At 49.1% G+C, this 13,979-nt stretch overlaps 1 protein-coding gene across 5 annotated transcripts in view; it reads left to right on the top strand.

The window, feature by feature from the left end:
- The first annotated feature begins 4,535 nt into the window (after window positions 1-4,535).
- MYO6 (myosin VI) overlaps window positions 4,536-13,979 on the top strand; it is a 363,126-nt gene continuing 353,682 nt past the window's right edge. For 3 of the 5 annotated variants that reach the window (XM_075340187.1, XM_075340186.1, XM_075340185.1), the window contains exon 1: window positions 4,537-4,663. The gene's annotated coding sequence lies outside the window, so the exon portion shown is untranslated. Of the gene's footprint in view, window positions 4,664-13,979 lie in introns of all 5 variants that reach the window. The other 2 variants (XM_075340184.1, XM_075340183.1) reach the window with 1 other exon arrangement.

Genomic DNA, 13,979 nt, shown 5'->3' with positions numbered 1-13,979 from the left:
CTAAAAATAGCAGCACAAAGCCGTCCCAGAAGTGGTACATCCATTAGATGCACCAATTCTGGTGCTTTGCTTGGCTCTCCCCAATTGCCCTGATGCGGTGACAACCAGGGTGATACTTTTGGGGTTGATATCAGCTGTGAATTGACATCTGACATCAAGCCCAAGGGTTAGTAATGTATAGGTGTCTATCAGACACCCCAATTTACAATCTCGGCAAGTGTAGAGTTAAAAAACCAAAACACAAGACACTGGGGAAAAAAAGTCTATGTTAAAATAGACACCCCCACACACCCTAGTTTACCAATTTATTGATTCAAAAGAAATCCATGACGTTCCCACGTATTCCAACGGAGTAATGTCCCACGGTGTCCATTGAATCCTATGCTCGTAAGAAATTCCGAGCTGCCACTTACCGTCAGTGATCTCTGGAGTTTCATTCTCAGAACGAAGTCCATAGGAATCAATGGATGTCATGGGAAATTACTCTGTTGGAACATTGAGGATTTTGTTTCAAAATTGATAAATTGGTGAACAAGGGATTGTGGGTGAGTTGTTTTTCAAATAAACTATTTTTCCATGTTTTTTAACTCTATACTTACTAAGTTAGTGAGTTAATAATGGGGTGTCTGAGATTCACATATCCATTGCTAACCCCTGGGCTTGATAGCAGCTGACATTTAACAGCTGACATCAACCCCAAAAGTATTATCCCACTTGCCACCGCATCAGGGAAATCAGGAAGAGCCGGGCAAAGCGCCAGAATTGACACATCTAATGGATGTGCCACTTCTGAGGTGGCTGTAAGCTGCTATTTTTAGGCTGGGAAAGGCCAAATAACCATGGCCCTTCCCAGCCTGATAACATCAGCCATGAGCTATCTGACTTACCTTGGCTGGTAAATAAGGGTGACCCCATGCTGTAAATATTTTTAAAAAAATGGTGTGGGGGTCCCCTTTATTTTTGATAAGCAGCCAGGGTAAAGCAGACAGTGGAGTATTGCAGCCCACAGTTGTCTGCTTTAACTGTGCTGGTTATCCGTATTAGGCCTTGTGCACTCGCTGCGTTTTTAGGGTGCAGTTTTGGTCTTAAAACTACATGCATTTCCTTCCCCAGCAAAATCTATGAGATTTAATTTTTGCTGTGTGCACGTTGCAGCTTTTTTTTTGGCTGTGGCTTTGTGGTGACCACAAAGATGCAGAATGGTAATACTTTCTGCGTTATTGAGCCATTCCAGTCAATAGATTTGACTTAAAAAAAAGCACTGGGCAAAAATGCAGTAAAACGATGCAAAAAATGCACGCCAAGAGTGTTTTTTTGGGACCAAAAACGTGCATTTTTGTGGTCATCACAAAGATGCAGCATGTGCACATAGCCTTAGTTTGCAGGGTAATTGCCCCCATTTTTCTTCCTTCTGCAGCCCCCAATCCCATACTACTACGACCATTTTACAGCACAGACGTTCTATTCTCCATTGACTTATATTGGGTCCGGCATCTGGGGTAAAGCCTGGGTCCAAACTGAAATTTTAACTAAAGTTCAGGACGAAACGAACTTTCACGGGACCTCTCATCCCTAATGATCAGTGCTTCTGACTGCTCTTCTTGAGGGGCTCTATTTAACATTTGGGTTACCCCAACATGTCAACTGCAATTCTGAAACCAAGTGACCAGATGGATGTGCCTGGGAAGACTGGTGGGGCCTGTGCTTAGAGGGGACGCTCCGGTCAGTGTGCTGGACCCACGGTGGCTCAGGCCTTCAACTGACGCCATGACCCCAGTGAAAGCGCAGGTAGTCAGGGAGACTCCCACCCTGCCCATAAGGTGGGCTGGTGGCCAGGTGAGGTGCGCCCGCATGAGGTGGCAGGGTGAGATGTTCACGAGTGACGTGCCCGTTTGAGGTGCCCCTGTGAAATGGGGTACGCTAGGTAAGGTGCGACCGTGTCCAGGTGAGACGCGCATTTGAGGTGACCCTGTGGCCAGGTGAGGTGGGGTACGCTAGGTAAGGTGCGACCCTGTCCAGGTGAGATGTGCCGTTTGAGATGCCCCCTGTGGCCGGGTGAGATGTGCCGTTTGAGGTGCCCCTGTCGCCGGGTGAGGTGTGACGTTTGAGGTGCCCCTGTCGCCGGGTGAGGTGTGCCGTGTGAGGTGCCCCTGTGGCCGGGTGAGGTGTGCCGTGTGAGGTGCCCCTGTGGCCGGGTGAGGTGTGCCGTGTGAGGTGCCCCTGTCGCCGGGTGAGGTGTGCCGTGTGAGGTGACCCTGTGGCCGGGTGAGGTGTGCCGTGTGAGGTGCCCCTGTGGCCGGGTGAGGTGTGCCGTGTGAGGTGCCCCTGTCGCCGGGTGAGGTGTGCCGTGTGAGGTGACCCTGTGGCCGGGAGAGGTGTGCCGTGTGAGGTGACCCTGTGGCCGGGTGAGGTGTGCCGTGTGAGGGGACCCTGTGGCCGGGTGAGGTGTGCCGTGTGAGGTGCCCCTGTGGCCGAGTGAGGTGTGCCGTGTGAGGTGCCCCTGTGGCCGGGTGAGGTGTGCCGTGTAAGGTGCCCCTGTGGCCAGGTGAGGTGTGCCGTGTGAGGTGCCCCTGTGGCCGGGTGAGGTGTGACGTGTGAGGTGCCCCTGTGGCCGGGTGAGGTGTGCCGTGTGAGGTGCCCCTGTGGCCGGGTGAGGTGTGCCGTGTGAGGTGCCCCTGTGGCCGGGTGAGGTGTGCCGTGTGAGGTGCCCCTGTGGCCGGGTGAGGTGTGCCGTGTGAGGTGCCCCTGTGGCCGGGTGAGGTGTGCCGTGTGAGGTGCCCCTGTGGCCGGGTGAGGTGTGCCGTGTGAGGTGCCCCTGTGGCCGGGTGAGGTGTGCCTTGTGAGGTGCCCCTGTGGCCGGGTGAGGTGTGCCGTGTGAGGTGCCCCTGTGGCTGGGTGAGGTGTGCCGTGTGAGGTGACCCTGTGGCCGGGAGAGGTGTGCCGTGTGAGGTGACCCTGTGGCCGGGTGAGGTGTGCCGTGTGAGGGGACCCTGTGGCCGGGTGAGGTGTGCCGTGTGAGGGGACCCTGTGGCCGAGTGAGGTGTGCCGTGTGAGGTGCCCCTGTGGCCGGGTGAGGTGTGCCGTGTAAGGTGCCCCTGTGGCCGGGTGAGGTGTGCCGTGTGAGGTGCCCCTGTGGCCGGGTGAGGTGTGCCGTGTGAGGTGCCCCTGTGGCCGGGTGAGGTGTGCCGTGTGAGGTGCCCCTGTGGCCGGGTGAGGTGTGCCGTGTGAGGTGCCCCTGTGGCCGTGTGAGGTGTGCCGTGTGAGGTGCCCCTGTGGCCGGGTGAGGTGTGCCGTGTGAGGTGCCCCTGTGGCCGGGTGAGGTGTGCCGTGTGAGGTGCCCCTGTGGCCGGGTGAGGTGTGCCGTGTGAGGTGCCCCTGTGGCCGGGTGAGGTGTGCCTTGTGAGGTGCCCCTGTGGCCGGGTGAGGTGTGCCGTGTGAGGTGCCCCTGTGGCTGGGTGAGGTGTGCCGTGTGAGGTGCCCCTGTGGCCCGGTGAGGTGTGCCGTGTGAGGTGCCCCTGTGGCCCGGTGAGGTGTGCCGTGTGAGGTGGCCCGGTGAGGTGTGCCGTGTGAGGTGCCCCTGTGGCCCGGTGAGGTGTGCCGTGTGAGGTGCCCCTGTGGCCCGGTGAGGTGTGCCGTGTGAGGTGCCCCTGTGGCCCGGTGAGGTGTGCTGTGTGAGGTGCCCCTGTGAGGTGTGCCGTTTGAGGTGCCCCTGTGGCCGGGTGAGGTGTGCCGTGTGAGGTGCCTCTGTGGCCGGGTGAGGTGTGCCGTTTGAGGTGCCCCCTGTGGCCGGGTGAGGTGTGCCGTGTGAGGTGCCCCTGTGGCTGGGTGAGGTGTGCCGTGTGAGGTGCCCCTGTGGCCGGGTGAGGTGTGCCGTGTGAGGTGCCCCTGTGGCCGGGTGAGGTGTGCCATGTGAGGTGACCCTGTGGCCGGGTGAGGTGTGCCGTGTGAGGTGCCCCTGTGGCCGTTTGAGGTGCCCCTGTGGCCGGGGGAGGTGTGCTGTTTGAGGTGCCCCTGTGGCGTGGTGAAGCGCTCTGGTGGGGTGCGCCGGTGGCCAGGTGAGGTGGGGTACGCTAGGTAAGGTGCGACCGTGGCCGGGTGAGGTTCCCCTGTGGCGTGGTGAAACGCTCTGGTGAGATGCCCCTGTGGACGGTGAGGTGTGCTGTTTGAGGGGTCCTTGTGGCGGGGTGAAGCCCTCTGGTGACGTGCGCCGGTGGCCAGGTGAGGTGGGGTACGCTAGGTAAGGTGCCGGGTGAAGCGCTCTGGCGAGGTGCCCCTGTGGCCGGGTGAGGTGCGCTGGTTAAGGGGCCCTTGTGGCCGGGTGAGGTGCGCTGGTTAAGGGGCCCTTGTGGCCGGGTGAGGTGCGCTGGTTAAGGGGCCCCTGTGGCCGGGTGAGGTGCGCTGGTTAAGGGGCCCTTGTGGCCGGACGAGGCGCCCTTGTGGCCGGGTGAAGCGCTCTGGCGAGGTGCGCCGGTCGCCGGGTGAGGTGAGGTGCGCCGCTGTCAGCCCCGGCCCATGCTCCGCCCCCGGGAGGCGTGGCGCTGACGTCAGCGTGGCAGCTCTCCGGTGCAGGGTGCTGAGCTGTGCAGTGCTCCGGGGTCAGAGTGTCAGCGGGCGGCTGCGTCCTGTGTCCACGGCCTGGTGTCCGTGCAGCGGAGCTCAGTGGGTGAGTAGCTGTGCGGGTGTAGTGTGGGCTCTGCCCCTCTGTCCTCCCCACTCCTTGCCACTCTCCTCCCTCTGATCCTGCCTGGACCTCTTCCTGGTTCCCTCTTTCTTCCTATGGGATCTGCCGGGACGCTTCCTAGCGCCATCGCTGGCGCTGACCTCTGATCGCTCCGCTGTCATCTGCCTCTGGAGACTTTAGGAAGTTGTCACTTGTTGCAGTGATGATCAGTGTTCCAGGATGTAGCAGAGCCGGGAGTGCGGGTCTCTGGGACCTCAGTGCTCAATTAAAGGGGTTGTGAAGTTTGGGAAACCCTTTTCTGCATGACTGGATCCTTGTACTACCCCACAGCGGCTGAGAGTGACATCTCACTCTATATATTATGCCTTCTACTACGGCTGCAATGTCGGTGCCCAGAGCACACTGGGGGTCCTATAAAGCAGGCGCCCCTCCAGGTCCCATCTTCACCCATCAGGATGAGTTGTGCACACTTAGCTCTGCTACATCATCAGATCTTGCAGTTCTCCTACATGGGGACATGGAAAGTTTCTTTTTCTGAATGACATTTTCATAGGAAAACACAACTGATTAATTGGTAAATTGTGAGCAATGAGTGACCCCGCATCCAGTTTAGAGGTCACTAATGTCCCGTCACCATGGATACCCGATGATCACTTCTTCATCGGTGGGATCAGATGAATTCTTGGCTCATCTATGGTCGTCATTTATTGCAGATGGGAATCTGGAGATATCAATGATTGACTGGAGGTGCAGCCAATGCTTGTGACAGTTCAAGGGTGACAGATGTGTCATTTATTCCACTGGAGTATACTAATTAACAGCCCTTAGTGAGAATCCCCATCCCCCGCCTACAGTAATGCTGACAGTTTCCCTACAGACATTAGCTCACTTAGTGAGTGACCGAGAAGTTGCTGGAGCTCCGAGAGCCAAGACAAGTTGTTAATGAGGAATTTCCGTGTCACCGATTCTTGTTTCTGCCGATGATCACCTTTATTCTAATCAGGCAGAGTGTAAAATGTATTCCTATCCGAAGAAAACAATTTTTCCAATTTTACATCATGTAAGACCCAGACTTCACAATATGTTTGGTTGGTGAAACAGAACATTATGCATTGCCCTACACACAGTACATAGACATCAATGATTATCTAGACTCCTAAGCCGTAATGAGTCGCAGACAGGTGGGGACCAAATTTTATCCTACACATAGAGAAACATCAGCAATAAGAGAATACCTGATACTGTATCTAAGTAGTGATGAGCGAGCACTGCCATACTCAGGTGACCGGTACTCGTAAAGAGCAGGTCGGACCCTCGGACGGGCTCGACTCGTGTATCAATTATAATTCAAGGTTAATTGGGTACATCGAGTACTTTTCCAGATCTGCATGAGTTCCCCATTTACTTCCATTATACTTGGTAGTCCGAGGGTTCAACTGCTAGTTACGAATACCGAGCATGGTAGTGCTCACTCATCACTACTAGTTACGAGTTCCAAGTACCCGAGCATGGTAGTGCTCACTCATCACTACTAGTTACGAGTACCAAGTACCCGAGCATGGTAGTGCTCACTCATCACTACTAGTTACGAGTACCAAGTACCCGAGCATGGTAGTGCTCGCTCATCACTACTAGTTACGAGTACCAAGCACCCGAGCATGGTAGTGCTCACTCATCACTACTAGTTACGAGTACCAAGCACCCGAGCATGGTAGTGCTCACTCATCACTACTAGTTACGAGTACCAAGCACCCGAGCATGGTAGTGCTCACTCATCACTACTAGTTACGAGTACCAAGCACCCGAGCATGGTAGTGCTCACTCATCACTACTAGTTACGAGTACCAAGCACCCGAGCATGGTAGTGCTCGCTCATCACTACTAGTTACGAGTACCAAGCACCCGAGCATGGTAGTGCTCACTCATCACTACTAGTTACGAGTACCAAGCACCCGAGCATGGTAGTGCTCACTCATCACTACTAGTTACGAGTACCAAGTACCCGAGCATGGTAGTGCTCACTCATCACTACTAGTTACGAGTACCAAGCACCCGAGCATGGTAGTGCTCACTCATCACTACTAGTTACGAGTACCAAGTACCCGAGCATGGTAGTGCTCACTCATCACTACTTGTTACGAGTACCAAGCACCCGAGCATGGTAGTGCTCACTCATCACTACTAGTTACGAGTACCAAGCACCCGAGCATGGTAGTGCTCACTCATCACTACTAGTTACGAGTACCAAGCACCCGAGCATGGTAGTGCTCACTCATCACTACTCGTTACGAGTACCAAGCACCCGAGCATGGTAGTGCTCACTCATCACTACTCGTTACGAGTACCAAGCACCCGAGCACGGTAGTGCTCACTCATCACTACTCATTACAAGTACTGAGCACCAGTGCATGATAGTGCTCACTCATCACTACTCATTACGAGTACCAAGCACCCGAGCATGGTAGTGCTCAATTATAACTACTAGTTACGAGAACCAAGCACCCGAGCATTGTAGTACTCACTCATCACTTCTCGTTACAAGTACCGAGCTGCTGAGCATGGTAGTGCTCACTCATCACTACTCATTACAAGTAATGAGCACCAGTGCATGATAGTGCTCACTCATCACTACTCATTACGAGAACCAAGCACCCGAGCATGGTAGTGCTCAATTATAACTACTATTTACGAGTACCAAGCATTCGAGCATGGTAGTGCTCACTCATCATAAGTATCAAGTATTGTAGTGCTAAACCATCACTACTCATTACGAGAACCAAGCACCCGAGCATGGTAGTGCTCACTCATGACTACATCTAACTAAAAGTCCTTGGCACGTGGAGGTGAGTGGACCTGTAGACTTTCATAATTTCTGGATTCCAGATCCAATTAACTTGAGGTCATAGAGAATATAATGTGCCTTTGTAGATGAGACCATATTTTCATTTTTTGAAGACTTTTTTGTCCATTGTTCGCTATGCAGCAGCACTGAACTGTTGCCTATGGGTGCTCCTGCCCGCCGGCGGCACATCAGGACTTTCTGTTGCTTTGTATTGGTGGAGATGGAGGCGATGACCTCTTCCATCAGATTTTCCTTAAATCTCTCACAGAGATCATACATTTTACTGCAGTGAATTGAGTTTCTGTTTTACTAAGTGACTAATGTCCATTGCTCAATGAGACGTTGTTGGTGTGATGTGTATTTTATTATACAGACGGTTCTTCCACATTCTTTGTGATATCCTCGCAGCCCTGCCCCAGGGTCATAATGCTTATTTCTACTGTTTCATCATATTAACCTGTTCATATCTAGTGGGTGTGCAGAATTACTACTTGTGTGCTGATCTTGCAACTTTTTTTGTATTTCCCATTTACCCGCTACCAGTCAGGCTAGGTGCCCATTCAGATAGCTGCCCAGTGGCACAGTGTGTTTGGTAAGCAGAGTGCCTGGTTTCATTGTTTTTGGTAAGAGGAACATAAATACACGTTGAAATGTTTTGTTCTTCTTGTGCTGACAAATTATAACCAAGCCCAGTGACTCCTTTGCATTTTTGGCTGCAAAGTTATGCAAAGATCACAATTAATGTATAAATAGACGGCAATAGTCTATCCGGTTTGTGCACACCTAGTACCGGTAACCTCACCCTGGTGAGATAAGTCCACCACTGCATATCATCCCTATACGGTGCCCGTACAGAAGATATAAATTCTCTATGTACTATATTTAGTAAAAATACTATTGTGAAAATCTCTTCTCTTCCAGGCCTTGTCATGGTTCTTGATACATTGCACTTGGCATGGCTATTGTGCCATATGCATGGTATCTATCGGGCATCTGGTTGCCACTGCAGCCGTCCTGCTCACCAAACAGTATCTCTAAGGCTGCTTTCACACATCAGTTTTTTGCCATCAGGCACAATCCGGTAGAAACATGAAAAAACGCATCCGGCGTCTATTGACGCCGGATGCGTTTTTTCCCCCATAGACTTCTATTAGCGCCGGATGGTCTTGCGTTCCATCCGGCTTTTTCCGGATCCGGCAAAATTTGCTTGTCCGGCGGCCGGATGGAACGTTGAGGTGAACGTTTTTTGTCTCCGGCGGAAAACCGTATCGCGCCGGATCCGGCGCCGTACGGCGTGTTTTATAATGGAGGCCTATGGAGGCCGGATCCGGCGTAATATGGCAAAAAACGGATTACGGCCTCCAGACCCGTATTTTTGAACTGAGCATGCTCAGTATCAAAACGGATCCGTCAAAAAACAGAAGAAACGGATGGAAAAAACTGATGCTACTGATCCGTTTTTTCGCCGGATCCATCGCATCACTTTTTTCGCCGGATCGTGCCTGATGGCAAAAAACTGATGTGTGAAAGCAGCCTTAATGGCTGATATGGAAAGGAGAGGCTCTGTACAACCCCTTAGGATTTATTCACACGGGTGAGATTTGTCGTAGTCTTCAAACCAGGGTTTTCCATTCTTTTAAGCACTAAGGATCCACTGAAAAAAGTCCACACCATCGCACTACAAAATATATTTTTACAAATAGATGGAAGTATATATTTAAAAAAACAAAGCAAAACACTATACTTGTCTTGCCTATCCCCTGCTGCTCGCTCCTGTTTCAACGCTTCTTGGGTCCCTCCTCACGTTCTACTTGTTGGTCCTATCTCGACACACAGAATAGGCTAGAAACGGCTTCTTAGAAAATCATTGGCCAAGATGGGACTCCTCCTCAGCTGTTATACATTTTAGCTGATCCTCTAGTTTTCCTTGCTGTGCATAATGTTTTCCAGTGGAGACGCCTAGTCACAAGGTTCATCAGCATCCATGTTCAGCCAGGAATACTGTACATTCAGTGATGAAGATTGGCACAGCATTAGGCCCCTTCCACATGTCAGTGATTCTGGGACGTTTGTGCTTTTTTTTATATGTACCAGAATCACTGACATACGCAGACACATTCTAATCAATAGGTCTGCTCACACATCAGTAATTTTTCACTGACCATGTCTCCGTGCAGCGTGCACCCTTGGCCGTGATTCTGCACGGAGACATGTCAGTTTTTGTCTGGCATCACTGATGACCCGCGGACCACACTATGGTGTGATCCGTGTGCGATCAGTGAAACACGTACAAGAAAATCACGGACATATTAAATATTAAAAATGTTCTACTTACCTTGCCTGCGATTCGCTCTGCAGCCTCTGCTCTCGGCAGCTTCTGCCTGGCTCATGAATATTCATGAAAGCTGGAACTGCCGAACAGGAAGTAGGTGCTGAGAGCGGTGGGCGGACGCTGCAGACCCGAGGAGTTCAGCACCATGGACAGCAGCAGTGAAGGCAGGTGAGTAATGTCCATAGGCAATCACGGGATCACAGATCACGGATTGCACATGGACAACCCATGTGTGCCGTGAATCACAGAACACGGAGGGACATGTGCGTGTTTTACACGTCAGTGAAGAACGTCAGTGTTTTTCACTGACATGTGAAATGGGCCTTAGCTGAATCAACACGAAAACATTATATCAAGCAGTTACCTTATACAGTATATCACAAAAATGAGTACACCCTATCACATGTTTGTAAATATTTTATTTTATCTTTTCATGGGACAACACTGAAGATATGTCAGTGTGATTCATTAATGTCTAAAGCACTGGCAGCAAAAGTGTGTACACCCCTAAGTGAAAATGGACAAATTGTGCATAAAGTGTCAATATTTTGTGCGGCTACCATTATTTTCAAGCACTGCCTTAACTCTCTTGGGCATGGAGTTCACTAAAGCGTCACAGGGGCCACTGGAATCCTCTTCCACTCCTTCCTGACAACCATGGAGCTGGTGGATGTTAGAGACCTTGCACTCCTCCATCCTCCATTTGAGGATGCCCCATAGATGATCAATAGGGTTTAGGTCTGGAGACATACTTGGGCAGTCCAGTGGTCGTCATGAAGGTGTGTTTGTGATTATCATGTTGGAATACTACCCTGCAGCCCAGTTTCTGAAGGGAGGGGTATCATGTTCTGCTTCAGTGTGTCATAGCACATGTTGGTATTCATGGTTCCCTCAACGAACTGTAGCTCCCCACAGCCTGCAGCAGTCATGCAGCCCCAAACCATGACAATCCCACCACCATGCTTAACTGTAGGCAGGATATACTTGTCTTTGTACTCCTCTCCTGGTTACTGCCACACACGCTTGATACCATTGGACCTAAATAAGTTTATTGTGGTCTCATCAGACCACAGGACATGATGATTTCAATAATCCATGTCCTTAATCTGCTTATCTTCAGCAAACTGTTTGCAGGCTTTAATGTGCATCACCTTTAGAAGGGGCTTTTTTCTGGGATGAAAGCCATGCAGACAAATTTGAAGTAGTGTGTGGTATATGGTCTGAACACTGACTGGCTGAACCCCCAACCCCTTAACCTCTGCAGCAATGCTATTATCACTCACATGTCTATTTTGAAAAGACAACATCTGCATATGACGCTGAACACATGTACTCAACCTCTCTGGTTGACCATGGCGAGGTCTATTCTGAGGGGAACCTATCTTGTTAACCACTGTATGGTCTTGGCCACCATGCTGAATTTCAGTTTCAGGGTAAACTTGGCAATCTTCTTATTACTTAGGTCATATTTATGTAGAGCAGCAAGTCTTTTTTTCAGATCCTTAGAGAATTCTTTGCCATGAGGTTCTATGTTCCATTGACCAATATGAGAGAGTGTGAGAGTAATAACACCAAATATAACACACCTGCTCCCCAATCACACCTTAGATCTTGACGTGTAACACTAATGAGTCACATGACACCGGGATGGAATATGACTAATTGAGCACAATTTGGTCATTTGCACTTAGGGGCGTACTCACTTTTGTTGACAGCAGTTTAGACAATATTGGCTGTGTGTTGAGTTAATAGGGGGTCACATTGAATTTACACTGTTATACAAGCTGTACACTGACTACTTTACATTGTGTCAAAGTGTCTTATCTGCAGTGTTGTCCCATGAAAATATATAATAAAATGTTAACAAAAATGTGTGGGGTGTACTCACTTGTGTCATATGCTGTTTCCAGAACATTCGGCAAAATAAAGCAGCCTCGCTTTTACTATTAAAGTGATGAATATACTGTAACTATATCTCCTAAGACTCTAGTTCTTTCCGGTGGGCATCAAACTTCTTACTTTTTGCACTTTGTTACTGTAATTGTCTTCTGAAGACTTGCATTATTATATTGTTTTCCTAGCTATGTATACGATTGCACTTAGCTATGAAAAGCATGAACATTTTTGTGGTCTACAATGCATCCAGGATCTAATACAGACTGATATTTAGGATGTTGAGCATGATGCCTCCTTCTGTGCACGAGTTGACCGGTACCTTGTGATGAAGGATACTCGGAGCATCCTGCCAAGACGTCTGAATGGCTGATGCAGGTAGTGATGAAATATTTAGAGCGGATGGAGAGACCTCAAAGATGACTCAGGCAGCACTTATTTATGTGTGTGTGAGTTCTGGATGTTATACAGAACATTACACTATGTATATATGAAGGAGGGTATCGTCATGGATTCTATTACATACATGATAACGGTTTGATTATAATAATTTATATCCTCCTTCTCAACGCTATGGTCGATGGAAGATAAGTCTGGAAAGGTTGCAGGCCACGGTAGCATGTTTAGGCCATGCAGGCTGATCACAGTAGCACAACCAATATACAGCCTGGCAATGTTGTGTTGAAAACTGGCTTCTGGAAACGTTGGAGAAATAGCTGTACCACTTGTTCCATGATCAAGTCATTGCAACACCTTGCTATTATTGTATCTGGAATGAAGAGTAGAAGGGTCTGGTTAACATACATTGTGCCATCCTACACCATAATCCTGGGACTATGACTGGTGTGACATTCCCTCGTGAAAGTTTTTTCATGGTGTTGCCCACGTGGTCTAAAGTCCGATCTCTTGCTATTAGTGCATCTAGGACAAAACGGGACTTCTCACTGAAGAGGATATACCCCATTGCTCTACACCGGTCCTATACCTGGGATTATTGTGTGCGGAGCAATAATGTACATTAGCCAGACCACCCTGGTTTTCATTCCAGCTCAACTTTATTTTGATTTAGTCATGACCAGTGGTCTGGCCATTTCTCCAAAGTATCCGAGGAGCTGTTTTTCAACAAAATGCTAGGCCGCATGGTTCTTGTGCTTCTCTGAACCCCATGAGGCCTAAATGAACCTCCAGGACCTGCAGCATCTCCTGACTAGTCTCCCATCAAGCACATACGGGATATCATTGATCAGCAATATGCCTCCTGACAAAGCTGCGGGCGAAACGCACGTGTAGGCACTGGGTAGTGTGGTCTTTAATTTTGGCACATGTTGTATGGTGTATCCTGGTGGTTAGTGGCTATGATTGCACAAGGGCACTTTACATGTGTTATACGAAAGCGAGGGATTTGCATCTCGAGAAGTCCTGTGGATTAGAATAATACTGAACTTTATTTATTATTAGTTGATTGATATATGTTTGCTAATATAGTTTTATTGACTGTATTTTGTGCATGGGTAACCTCTTGGGCTGCATGTATTCTAACCCACATATTTTATGTTCATTTATATAATGATGTTTCAATCCTTCTATGGATTCTTTTTAATGGGGTTGCTTTTATGTTCATCTTCAGTAGTGTGTAAATAAATTAATTTACAATTATTATACATATTGGTTGTCATCCAGATATTCAATATTATCTACAAATTGGTAGTCATTCATAAGGGTTCTAAGTTTTTTTGGGTGACTACAGTAGAGCATGGTGTCTGTTATTGTAAAGGGGTTTTTATGTCTAATATTGGTTTCTATTTACAAAGGGAGCTGCCAGCAGCGATTTTGATGAATTGCATGTCCTTGTGCATTCAGCATGGCAGAACATCCTTCAGACAACTAGTAATAAACTGATTGATAGCCGGCAAGGCGTGTAAGTGTGTGTATTTCTGCTTGCAGCACTTGTACTCGATACTGCCTAGATCAAGATGTGATTTGCAGAATTCTAAAACTCTTCCTTATTGGTGTTGCAATTTAAATGTTGAGGAGTGTATAATATACCAATATTGTCCATCTTAACGTGGCTGAATTGCTCACCTAACTCCATTGTTCACTTCATCAGTACCAATAGGTCGAGTGATAATATTAATGTAAACAGAGCTATAACTATTTATTTATGTTAGGAAGTTAGAAGGGTTCAAAGTTTATCAGAATTTTCTCATTTATCCAACAAAATTTACTAAACC

The sequence above is a fragment of the Anomaloglossus baeobatrachus genome, chromosome 3 (genome assembly GCF_048569485.1).
Source record: "Anomaloglossus baeobatrachus isolate aAnoBae1 chromosome 3, aAnoBae1.hap1, whole genome shotgun sequence".
NCBI lineage: Eukaryota > Metazoa > Chordata > Amphibia > Anura > Aromobatidae > Anomaloglossus > Anomaloglossus baeobatrachus.
Note: the sequence above shows the minus strand (reverse complement) of the source record. Positions and strands in the feature narration are given on the sequence as shown.